Source organism: Microtus ochrogaster, linkage group LG3, assembly GCF_000317375.1.
Source record: "Microtus ochrogaster isolate Prairie Vole_2 linkage group LG3, MicOch1.0, whole genome shotgun sequence".
Classification (NCBI taxonomy): Eukaryota; Metazoa; Chordata; class Mammalia; order Rodentia; family Cricetidae; genus Microtus; species Microtus ochrogaster.
Window position 1 is genome coordinate 6,036,637 of NC_022029.1, and position 11,048 is coordinate 6,047,684.

Sequence of the window (11,048 nt, forward strand, 5' to 3'; positions counted from 1 at the left end):
CGTCTTCTTCTTCTTCTTCTTCTTCTTCTTCTTCTTCTTCTTCTTCTTCTTCTTCTTCTTCTTCTTCTTCTTTCTTCTTCTCTCTCTGTCTCTCTCTGTCTCTCTCTCTCTCTCTGTCTCTCTCTCTGTCTCTCTCTCTGTCTCTCTCTTTCTCTCTCATGTGTGTGTGAATGTTCATTTGCAATGTTAATTCTGTATAAGTAAAAGTGGAAAATATTGGGAGTCACTTCTCTCTACTTTGTGGTTTATCAGCCTTGGGCATTCATACTTGTGTAAAATATCCTTAAACGGAGTCCTCTCATCCCTCCATAAACATAGTTTATGAATTCAATATAACTTCAACTTCAGAAGAAATAATAAATCTTCTAAATAATTCATCTTTCTCATGATTAGAATGAGGGCAGTTTTAAAAATTGAGAGAATGTTTTAGATTCTAATATTTTCATAATTGTATGTTTTATTGTTTAACGCACTTTTAAACAATTATTTGACTTTACATTCTGTATCAATGAACATTTTCTATCTTCTCTTGAAAATCCCAAGATATTTGTAATGATTATTCAGAACTGTTAACCTGATGACATCCTCAACCGTTTAGAGATGGCCTCTGGACATGACTATGAATGATTAGCTTCATCAGTTTAATTTTGGGGTGAAGAGTCATATAGCATATGTGGCACCATTTGCTGTGCCATGATTGAGTAGTATAAAGAAAAAGAACAAAGAAACAATGGTCATAATATCCATTGCTTCCTTGTTCCTGTGGATGCAAAGATACAGAAGCTTGAAGCTTCTGCTGCCTCGAATTCCACCCCACAGTAGAAGACAACTCCCATTGCGAGGCAGAGTTGACCCCTCCTTCTTTCAGTTACTATGCTTAGGTAGGTTATCAAAGAATGGAAATAACTAAGTTAATGCCCAAAAACATGTCATCTTAAACATCACTAACTATTTTCTCCTAAAAAAATTCTACTGGAATATTCACATTGAAAATATCACATTCTAGTTGGCCTATTTAATGTCTCTGTTTTGTCAATATCATTGTAAAATCCTGGATCACATACACCCATGGCATTTTGTTTTTACTTTTTTAAAATTTGAAATTTAAGGTACTTTGAAATTAAATTTTAAATATATAGCTATATATATTAGAAATATAATTTTTCTGTTGGTTAAAGTTAACATTCCTTTAATTCCTCTTAAAATAGTCAGCATAAGCAAGGAGAATACACACACACACACACACACACACACACACACACACACACATATATATATATAATGGTTTAATAATAGCTTTCCTAAGCATTACCATGATCTGTTGATCTGTGCAGGTTACTGTTCTTTTTATATTAGTGGTAGAAACGATTTTTGTAAATTTTATAGTTTTTTTCTAGCTGTTAAATACCTCTCCACTTTGTCCTTTCCTATTGAATTACTGTGTACTAGACAATCATACTACCATTTCTTAGGTGAATGGCTTTCAACCTGAATTTCTCATTCTTGGGTCTCTGTGTATCCCAAAATACTTTGGAATATAAGGACTCATTTGTGTCTGTAAAAGCTTGAGTGATATCATTGATAATGACTGGGTGAGGACCCAAGATAGTACTAAAAAGACTTGAATAAGGCAGTGATTGTAACCCTAACAAAGAGTGATTAGAGATTTAAAAACTTTAACAAAAGACGTGTTGACATTTCCTTGAGTCAGCAATGCTGAGGCACATACAAAGTAAGTTAAGGGTTATTTGAGTGTAGCAGTGGCAAGCAGGAGTTGGAAAAAAAAGAGTTGTGCTACAGAAAAGTTGTTATATGGGAGCTTAGAAGATATTTTTGTCTTCCTGTCAACATCATATAATGTTAACCTTTAGCTTGTAGGTCAAGGAGCTGGGGGTATGGGTCATTGATTTTGTTGTTGTTATTATAGTGCTGTGTTTTGGTTGTGTGTGAGTTACAGTTTTAGCTTCTGTTTCCTGTGTATGCTACAGACGCTGCTTTCCAGTGTGTGCTGTTGACAGCTTTGTCAGAATGGCCTTTGGTTGTGTGGGCTTCTTGTTGGGTCTTCTGTTCTAGTCTTTGGAGCTACATATCTGTCTCTTCCTGCACCATGTTGATTTTGTTATTATGGATTACTAATTTGAGATTCGTTATTTTTAGCATTGTTTTTTCTGCTGAAGATTGCCCTAGCTTTTGGGAACTTTTGTACTTCCATATGAATATTAAAATCTTTAAAAAACAATTATTTGAAACATGGCAAGAATTTTGATGAGCTTGCATTGAGGTTGCAAATTGCTTTTGGTAACAGTCACACGTTAGCCACCGTGAATTCTTCCTGTCCATTTATTTCTTCAGTATCTTAAAGGTTTCATGTTTATTTGTTTCTGTTTTTTGAGTGATGATCTTAAAGAGGAACTCACACACATAAAAACAATGGAAATATAAAATAAATCTTATGAAAAATAAATTTTAGGACAATGTGTTTTATGGTATGGTGATTGTAAAATACTTAGTTGAAGTAAAACATTATTTCTGTAATTTCAGATGAAGGATATTATCTAATTTATAATAAAAGAAAATCCTTAGCTGTTTTAATTTTATATAAATAGGAATAAGAAAGATTCTGACTTCAATCTTCTTTTTATCCTGACTAATATAATTTTATCCTAAACCTTTGCATATTTGTCATGGAATGTAATTTTGCTAAACTGCATCTGTTATCTAAATGAAAGTATGTGCCCTCTCCACCCACACTGATCCTCTGGTGGTATTTTTTTAAATCTTTTATATTGCTGCTTGCTGGGAAAAGTTTATTCTGAATTTTTAAAAATATAACAATCTACTTTTTGATAGTCATTAATCTTGTGTAATTACGTGCTTTCCTTCTACCATTCAATTTATCTGGGAGAATCTGGAGATATTTGTTTACTTGCAAACATAAGACTTTTTTCAAAACAACTTCCAGCTATTTTCATTTCAATGTTAATTCGAATTGAAAGAGGCAACAGAAAAAGATGTACAGGTGTAATTAGTTGTTTTTATTAAAGTATATTTCTATTGGCATTACTGTGGTCTGTATGACAACTGTATTCAATATTTTCCTAATACATGAAAAGTTTCAATTTAAGTACAATAGTCTGTAATTAGTAAAGTGTTAAATATTTGAACCTATGTATAATATGAATTTTTATTGAGAAAAAAATTCAGGCTAATTATTTTATCATGGATAGTTCCTGATATTACTTTAAGTGAACTATTGCAATATTGTATAAAGTGTTTTCATAAATCTTCAATTGAAAATGCATGAAAATATGTTACTACTTAAAAATTTAAAAAATATACTAAAGTATATTAAAATGACATTACCAATTATAAATGACATAAAATACTATAGTATGATTTATTTTTATTTAGTAGTGCTATTATTTGCTAACGGATTCATTAACTAGAATGTTAAGAGAGGCAAGATCCTAAGAATAAAAAGCAAATCCTCTGTCCCAGTCCCTTTCTGTGGAGAAGACTGCCTCTCAGTGTAGAAGAGCCAGTTCTAATGTTATTAAAGTAAAATACAAAATTTCTCTGACAACCTTAGAAGAGGAAAATAGTCCCACTATATCAATTATATCATTGTTTCATTGTTGGTATTTTGAGTATTAATTTTTTTTTATTTCTGTGGTTGACTTGCCAAATTATTGCTAGTGAGCTATCTTATTTTAGTGTCTTAGTCAACTTCCATCATAACAACTATGCATAACATGGACAGTAATGGCTGGAAGAGTATCTGAACAATGAGAGGATGTGTAAGAAACATGGATATTTGTCTTAATCTGTACCATGAACAGTCCACTAAGAAAAGCTTTAGCTTCTGCAAGTCCAGTTTATGCAGCATACCATCAAGCAATCCAGGCAAGAGCAGTTTCTTTCCCAAATGGCTAACAAACTCCATAAGGAGCCAATTTGATGCCCATCATCCTCTTAAAGTAGATTGGTGCTGCCAGGAGCAGATGTGTCTCATTGTTATGAAAAGTCCTAAGTTCTTAAAACATTTTAAATGTCATACTCTGTAGTCTTTGAAAGGTTTGAAGAATAATTATTCATCTGAAGTAGTCCTCTGTACATCTCAAAAACTTAACTAGCTTGACTATTATAGATGACTATTAACCTGTATTTTTTAAATATACATTATATTTTTAAATGAGCTGCACAAACATAATACCTTAATCAAGAGTAGAACTATACATATAACAAAATTGACCTTAAATTTATCTCATTAAACCAAGGTTCATACCACTGCAAATTATTCATCTCTATATCATATCCCTCTTTAAGTGTAAACAAACATTTATAAACAATCATTTAGGCAATTTGGGTATTGTTCTTTAGACTACTTCCTGCTGATTGAGGTTGCTGTTGGGCCCACAGAGAAATGACTGCTGAAGTTGACTAAAGAAGGTGAGATATTCCTTCAGGGTTCCTGCTTCATGAAAGAGTCTTCCAGACATTCTGCAGGACACAGAAGAAGGTGACTGAAAAACTGCCAATAGAGGAAAACAGTCTTTCAAATTTCCTGTTTCATGGAAAAGTCCACCGGATACTAAAAGGCCTGGAGGCTGAACATGGATATCCCAATGTTACAGAAGAACTTTGGGTGATTGTCCAGGCAATGAGATGTCTCTGTCAATTCTAAAGTTTTAAAAGTTGCTCACAATGCACTTCCTGTTTACTTAAGTAATATTATATTCTTCTGGGGCCTTTGATGAAGTTGAAGAATAGATAGTTATAATTATAATTTTCCCTAGTTATGATTAAAGATAAAGCAGATATAAATATTATAACTTCAATTCTTGCTTGATACCTGTTTTGTTATATGTAATTTTACTGTGTTGAAGTTAAAACCTTCCTTTATATTTAGACAGGAAGGGGGAGATGATGTGGAATTCCCCTCTATATGTTATAAATATGTTTTATTACCATTGGTTATTAGGGAAGCTGTTTTGGCCAATGGCTGAGTAGAGTAAAGCCAGGTGGGAAATATGAACAGAGATTATAGAGAGAAAGTAGGCAGAGTTGAAAAGACACCCTGTAGCTGCAGAAGGAGACAGACACAAGTAAACCTTACCAGTAAACCATGAGCCTCATGGCGATACATAGATTAATAGAAATTGGTTAATTCAAGATGAAAGAGTTAGCTAGAAATATGCATGAGCTAATTGGTCAAGCAATGTTGTAATTAATAAAGTTTTGTAATTATTTTTTTTTGTCTGGGCAGCCGGGAAATGAATGAGCAGTCTCCATCATCAGGTTATGAAGTGGTTGTAACTACCAGGGAGGGAAATGCTACCTTCCCCACATCCTTACCAAGAGAACCAGAGTCAATATTGGCTGTCAAAGCATTTTACATGCAATTTTCAAGTGTGTATATGTATCATTAAATTCTGATTTTAAATGTTGATCAGACACGTGTCAGAAAAGACCTTTTATTCCCCCTGTTTTCCATAAAGCTCTATACTAAATAGTGAATGAGTCTTTGGCATTCTTGATGATCCAAACATGTTTCCATTATAGTCATTCAAGTTAATTTTGTTTCCAAATGAAGGCTTTGAATACAAAACTGAAATATTTACTCTTTAATTTATTAATCAAATTAATTAATACCTAGTATGAAATTTTTCTACCTTGCATATGCTTGTTTATTATAGTGCACATTGAATCAGAATTAATGTTATTGAATACAGAGAAAGCAGAATGCCTGCTTTCAGCTTTCAAAGACTTCATAATATGGACTAGGATATTCCAATATTCTTATAACTGATAAATTAGTACATTGACAAGGTAAGTTACTAGTGAATTTAATTATTTCACATAAATATGCACCAAAGTAGTTGGAGTTTTTTTATGATGTACATTACATGATTCTATTTTTTTTTTTTTTTTTGGATTTTCTAGACAGGGTTTCTCCTTAGCTTTTGGTTCCTGTCCTGAAACTAGCTGGAACTAGACCAGGCTGGCCTCGAACTCACAGAGATCCACCTGCCTCTGCCTCCTGAGTGCTGGGATTAAAGGCGTCTGCCACCACCGCCTGGCTTGTGCATGATTTTAAATAAAAATTAAAATTACAAGTAGTAATTTTGACTGGAGATTCATCCCCCAAATTCCTTTTGTTTTTTTTCTATACTTTTTCATAAGAGATTGGGAAACAAGATCTCCGTGAGTTTTCTGAATCTAAGCGGTAGCCCACTGTGTCCAAGCATAGTATTTCAAATTATCTTCCCTGCTCTGCTTTGAAACCCATATTCAGTCTACCTTACGAATACCTCAGGACAAAGCAACATAGCTTTTTAAGAATAAACAGAAAGTTAAGAAGAAAGATATTGTTAGCCAGATTAAACTTCAGAGAAGTCATGAAGAGTCTCTAGACAGTTATTACAATAGGAAATCCTTCCACATTCATGGTTAGTAAAGGAGGTATAAACCTTAGCTGAAATTTTAGTTTTTAATGTCAATAAAAAATAATTTAATTATCTGCTTATATATGTAGTAAAGAGAAACTAGAAAGTACTGTGCTTCACAAAATAGTATGGCAAGAAGAAGCACCAGGTAGGAGACAGAGAAAAAAGATTTCAGCACAGTCTTCTTGTGTTAAAGAAGTAAGAAAAATTTAGAAAAGATGTTTTTACATCAAAAGAATCTTTCGGCCCAAATGATTCGTAAAGACTGACTGATTTAGTGTGTGGGTTGAAGGAGATGGAATTGATTCTAAGCCAGAAAAAGCAGGTACTGGTTAAAACAAGTCCATTTAAGTGAACACACAAAGAACACACAGTGAATCGAACAAGGGTTCACAAGAGATAAGGCACATAATAGTAGTATGATTAAACATTTCTTTGTGTACCCTAGATACTTCATTTCATCCTTAAGAGAATAAGGTAATTTGAAAGAGAATATAACAATGGCTTATATATTTGAATATCTGGTTTATAGTTAGTGGTGCTGTTTAGGAAGGTTTAGGAAGTGTGGCCTTGTTGGATTAGGTGTTTCATGGGGGCAACTTTGAGAAATTCAAAAATTCTAAGGCTCTCTCTGTTTCTCTCTCTCTGTCTCTGTCTCTGTCTCTCTCTCTCTCTCTCTCTCTCTCTCTCTCTCTCTCTCTCTCTCTCTCTCTCTCTCTCTCTCCCCCCCCCAGGTGGTTGCTGATTAATATGTAAGTGCTAAGCTGTTACATTGTTGTGAAACTGAATTCTAACTCTCTGAAACATTAAGCCCAGATTAAATGTTTTATCACATTGTTCATACGCTACATGACTGTAATCTTGGCTTAAGTTCCTAGCTGTCATTCTCTACTCTTACACAGCCTACTCCATCACCTATCTTGGCATAAATATAAAGAGTATAAAAGTAGAGTGAGAAGAACATCTTCTCTTCTAAAGTCAGAACTCCACAGTTTCTGATTGACTAATTCTAGTTTCACAAGGCTTAAGGTCAGGAATCTGAGAAAATCAATGCTGAGGCTGCTGGTTTTACAGCCTCAAGCCCTAGATATGACTCTTTCGGTAACCACTGCACCCTGCTTCCTGGTCATTCTTGCTTCCTTTTCTCACTCTGGTTGTCTCTCTTCCTCTTTCATTTTCTTCTCTTTCCATGATTCTGACTTCAAGCTTCAAAATAAATAATGTAAATAACCTCTACAATGAGAAATGTTGTTGTAAATTAATGTCTTATATGTGTAGCTACATATACATGATGTAAGGCATCGGCACACTACCATATAGAAGACACTGCAATGATAAAGTCTATTGCATAAGTGAATTTCTACATCTTATGAATGATTTTTAAACATATTTTGCAAATTCTTCACTAATTTCTGCTACTTTATTGTTTGGAAAAATATTCTAGACAGGAAGATTCTAACATCCATAAGAAAGCATTTCCTTCTGAAAGCAATATGTGTTCATACTCAGTAGAGTTTACTCCCCAAGGACTCCCCACACAGTGGTGGTCTGCTTGAATATTTAATGTTTTTGACTCATGTCTGTTAATTTGAATCTACTTTGAAGTTTTTAACCATAGTGTAACATCTAGTATAATGAAATCTCTTTAGGTAAGATATGGACTCAAACATAGTTTGTAAGACACCCCTATTTTCTACTACTTTTCTGCAGAGAGTGTTCCCATTTAAGCTGTAGTTGTTGTTTGAAGTTGGGTCAGTCTGGGGAACACTGAATCATCTATTTGGATTTGAACAATCATTACACAATTAGGCATGTTAAGTCTAGTGGCATCAAACTTTAATTCCCAGAGCCCAGAAGCAGAGGTAAAAGATCTTTGTGAGTTTCAGGTTAGCCAGGGCTACACACAGAAATCGTATTGAAAGGATAGGGTATATGAAAGAAGAAGAGAGGAAAGAAAAGAAAGCGATATAGGGTACTCCTAGTTTTTAAAATAGAGCATATTCTTTTATGAATATGAATTATAAAGATTGCATTTTATTTCAGACTGCAGGGGATCTGCCCAGGGATATGTGCTGAATAAGATTCTCTAAAAGTGCTGATTGCCATGTTCAACAAAATGGTTTTCAACTTAACTTAAAACTTGCCTCCTTTTCTATTCCCTTGCCCTCTGGCATTCATTTATCTTACTAATGCTCCCTTGGTTATCTGAAGGTAGAGATAACATTTACTTAAATTTGAGTATCATTAGATATATGCAAGTGGTTAATAGAGTCTTTTATTTTGTGGACCAAGTGAAATGTCCTAATGATAAATGTTTAAATTTTGAACAATTTTTGAGGTAGCTCAGGCTGTACTAAAATATCATGTATAGGCAAGAATGACTGAAATCCTGATCCTTTTGCACTCACCTCCTCGTGCTAATATTACAAGGCTCAAATATGCCTAACATAAGCATCCTTTAAATCTACTTAACACTACAATTCACACATGCAAGTTAATATTTGTAGTATAAAAGCCACTAGCTTGTTCCTGGCTGCTTAGCCCCGAAATAATCACACAAAAGCTGTATTAATTAAATCACTGCTTGGCCCATTAGCTTTAGCTTCTTATTGGCTATCTCTTACATATTAATTTAACCCATTTTTATTAATCTGTGTAGTGCCACATGGCTGTGGCTTACCGACCAAAGTTCTAGGGTCTGTCTCCAGCTCTCCAGCGGGGCTTCATGGAGTCTCTCTGACTCTGCCCTTCTTTCTCCCAGTGTTCACTTTAGCCCCCCCCCCGCCCCCGCCAGCTCTCTCTGCCCTGCTCTGCTATGGGCTCAAAGCAGTTCTTTATTAACCAATGCTATTCACAGCATACAGAGGGGAATCTCAATCTCACATCAAATATTTGAAGTCAGATTAATATCATCTGCTCTTACACACAAACTGGTATTTATTAAAGAAAATGAAAGGACTTCAATAAGTTGAATTTAAAGAAATAAAGCTATTTCCATATTTTATGACTTTCATAAAAATGTAGAGTAGCCACTTATGACATATTATACTCTTTTTGCAGAGAAAGTGAATGAACACTACAGATTTTTCCAAGTCTGTTTACTCTTCTATGTATATACCTGTTTATCCATTTTCATGTTTGAAAAAAGCATTATTTTGCAAGTATATTAGCTAGACCCTGTGTTAGTTTCTACAGAGAGTGAACCTAAATTGGTGGACATCTCCTTTCAAAGATAGTATACATAGTCTTCATTATGTATACGGAGTGATTTATGTTAAATTTTTCAGCTTGAGAAAGGAAAATTTCCAATTTTCTTAAATCCATTAGGGAGTATTCTGTAGTTACTGTTGACTCTCAAGCCAGTGGTTAAGTTTAGGAACTGAGAAAGTTTCTGAAGAATCAGTTCATTTTGCCATTAAATAGCATTTATTTCTTTTTATCGTTTATGAAAACATGAAAATGTAAAGGCAGAAAAGGTCATTAACAATCTCTAATATCATTTTACATGTTTCTATAAACAGATATTGTTCTTGAGATAAATATACAAAGCAGTTCAAAAGTTGGGAAGAAAGGTTTATGTAACTAAGTTATTTTTGTTCTACTTTCAATGATATTTGGTCACCTTAATAATTTGATTTACAAAGTTTAAAATTTAACAGAAGAAAAGTTTTGACTATGAAATTTAAGCAAGAAATTAATTTATATAATCTGGGTATACAAACAGAATTACGTCTGATGCATATTAAAAACAATATTTTTTCATTAGAAAAATTTGCAGTTGCTACTAAATAATTATACTGGGAAGTGATGGAGACAATTATACATAACAAGATCAAAAGCAAATTATTTTCTTAGTAGATGTTATTTGATAAACCAAATAAAAATGTAGAATAATGACCTCAATTAATTTGAAATATATAAAATTTGATTTAATCATACCTTATTTAAAATGTAATTTCTTCTTATTTCAGTAGATACAGTATAGAAATTTAATCCACAGTCTACTCACCCAGGGTTTATGGATGTCTGCCCACAGAATGCTTTTGCATTCATTTCCCGCATGATGCATCTTCTTATATACTGCACGAACCTGGCCACAGAAAGCAGTATGAATAATTTTAACACTTTCACAAGATAAATGTTAATGATTTTTCAAATCACCATAACTATTTTTTCCTCACACTTAAAATATTGAAGATCTTATGAATAGTATCAAGATTTCCTCATGGATATACTCTAAATTAAATTTCTGAATGACTGTTCAAACTTTAAAACTTAAAGTGGGGACAATTGAAATGACTCAACAGGTAATGGCATTTGATCCTAGCCTAATTATTTTAGTTCATTCCCCAAGAACCATATGCTGCAAGTAGGGAGGAGATTTTGACAATGTTTTTTGTGGCATGCATGGTCCTTCACACAAACATGTAAAATAAATGAGTATAGTTTGAAATGTAATAATTAATAGGTATAATGCTTTGTTTAAAATCATGTGGAAACTTGGAATTAATATTTTAAACAATTATAATTATATATAATAGATTCATACATTAATATGTATGCTAATTCCCTGAAATACATATCTTTAGCCAATAAAGAAAA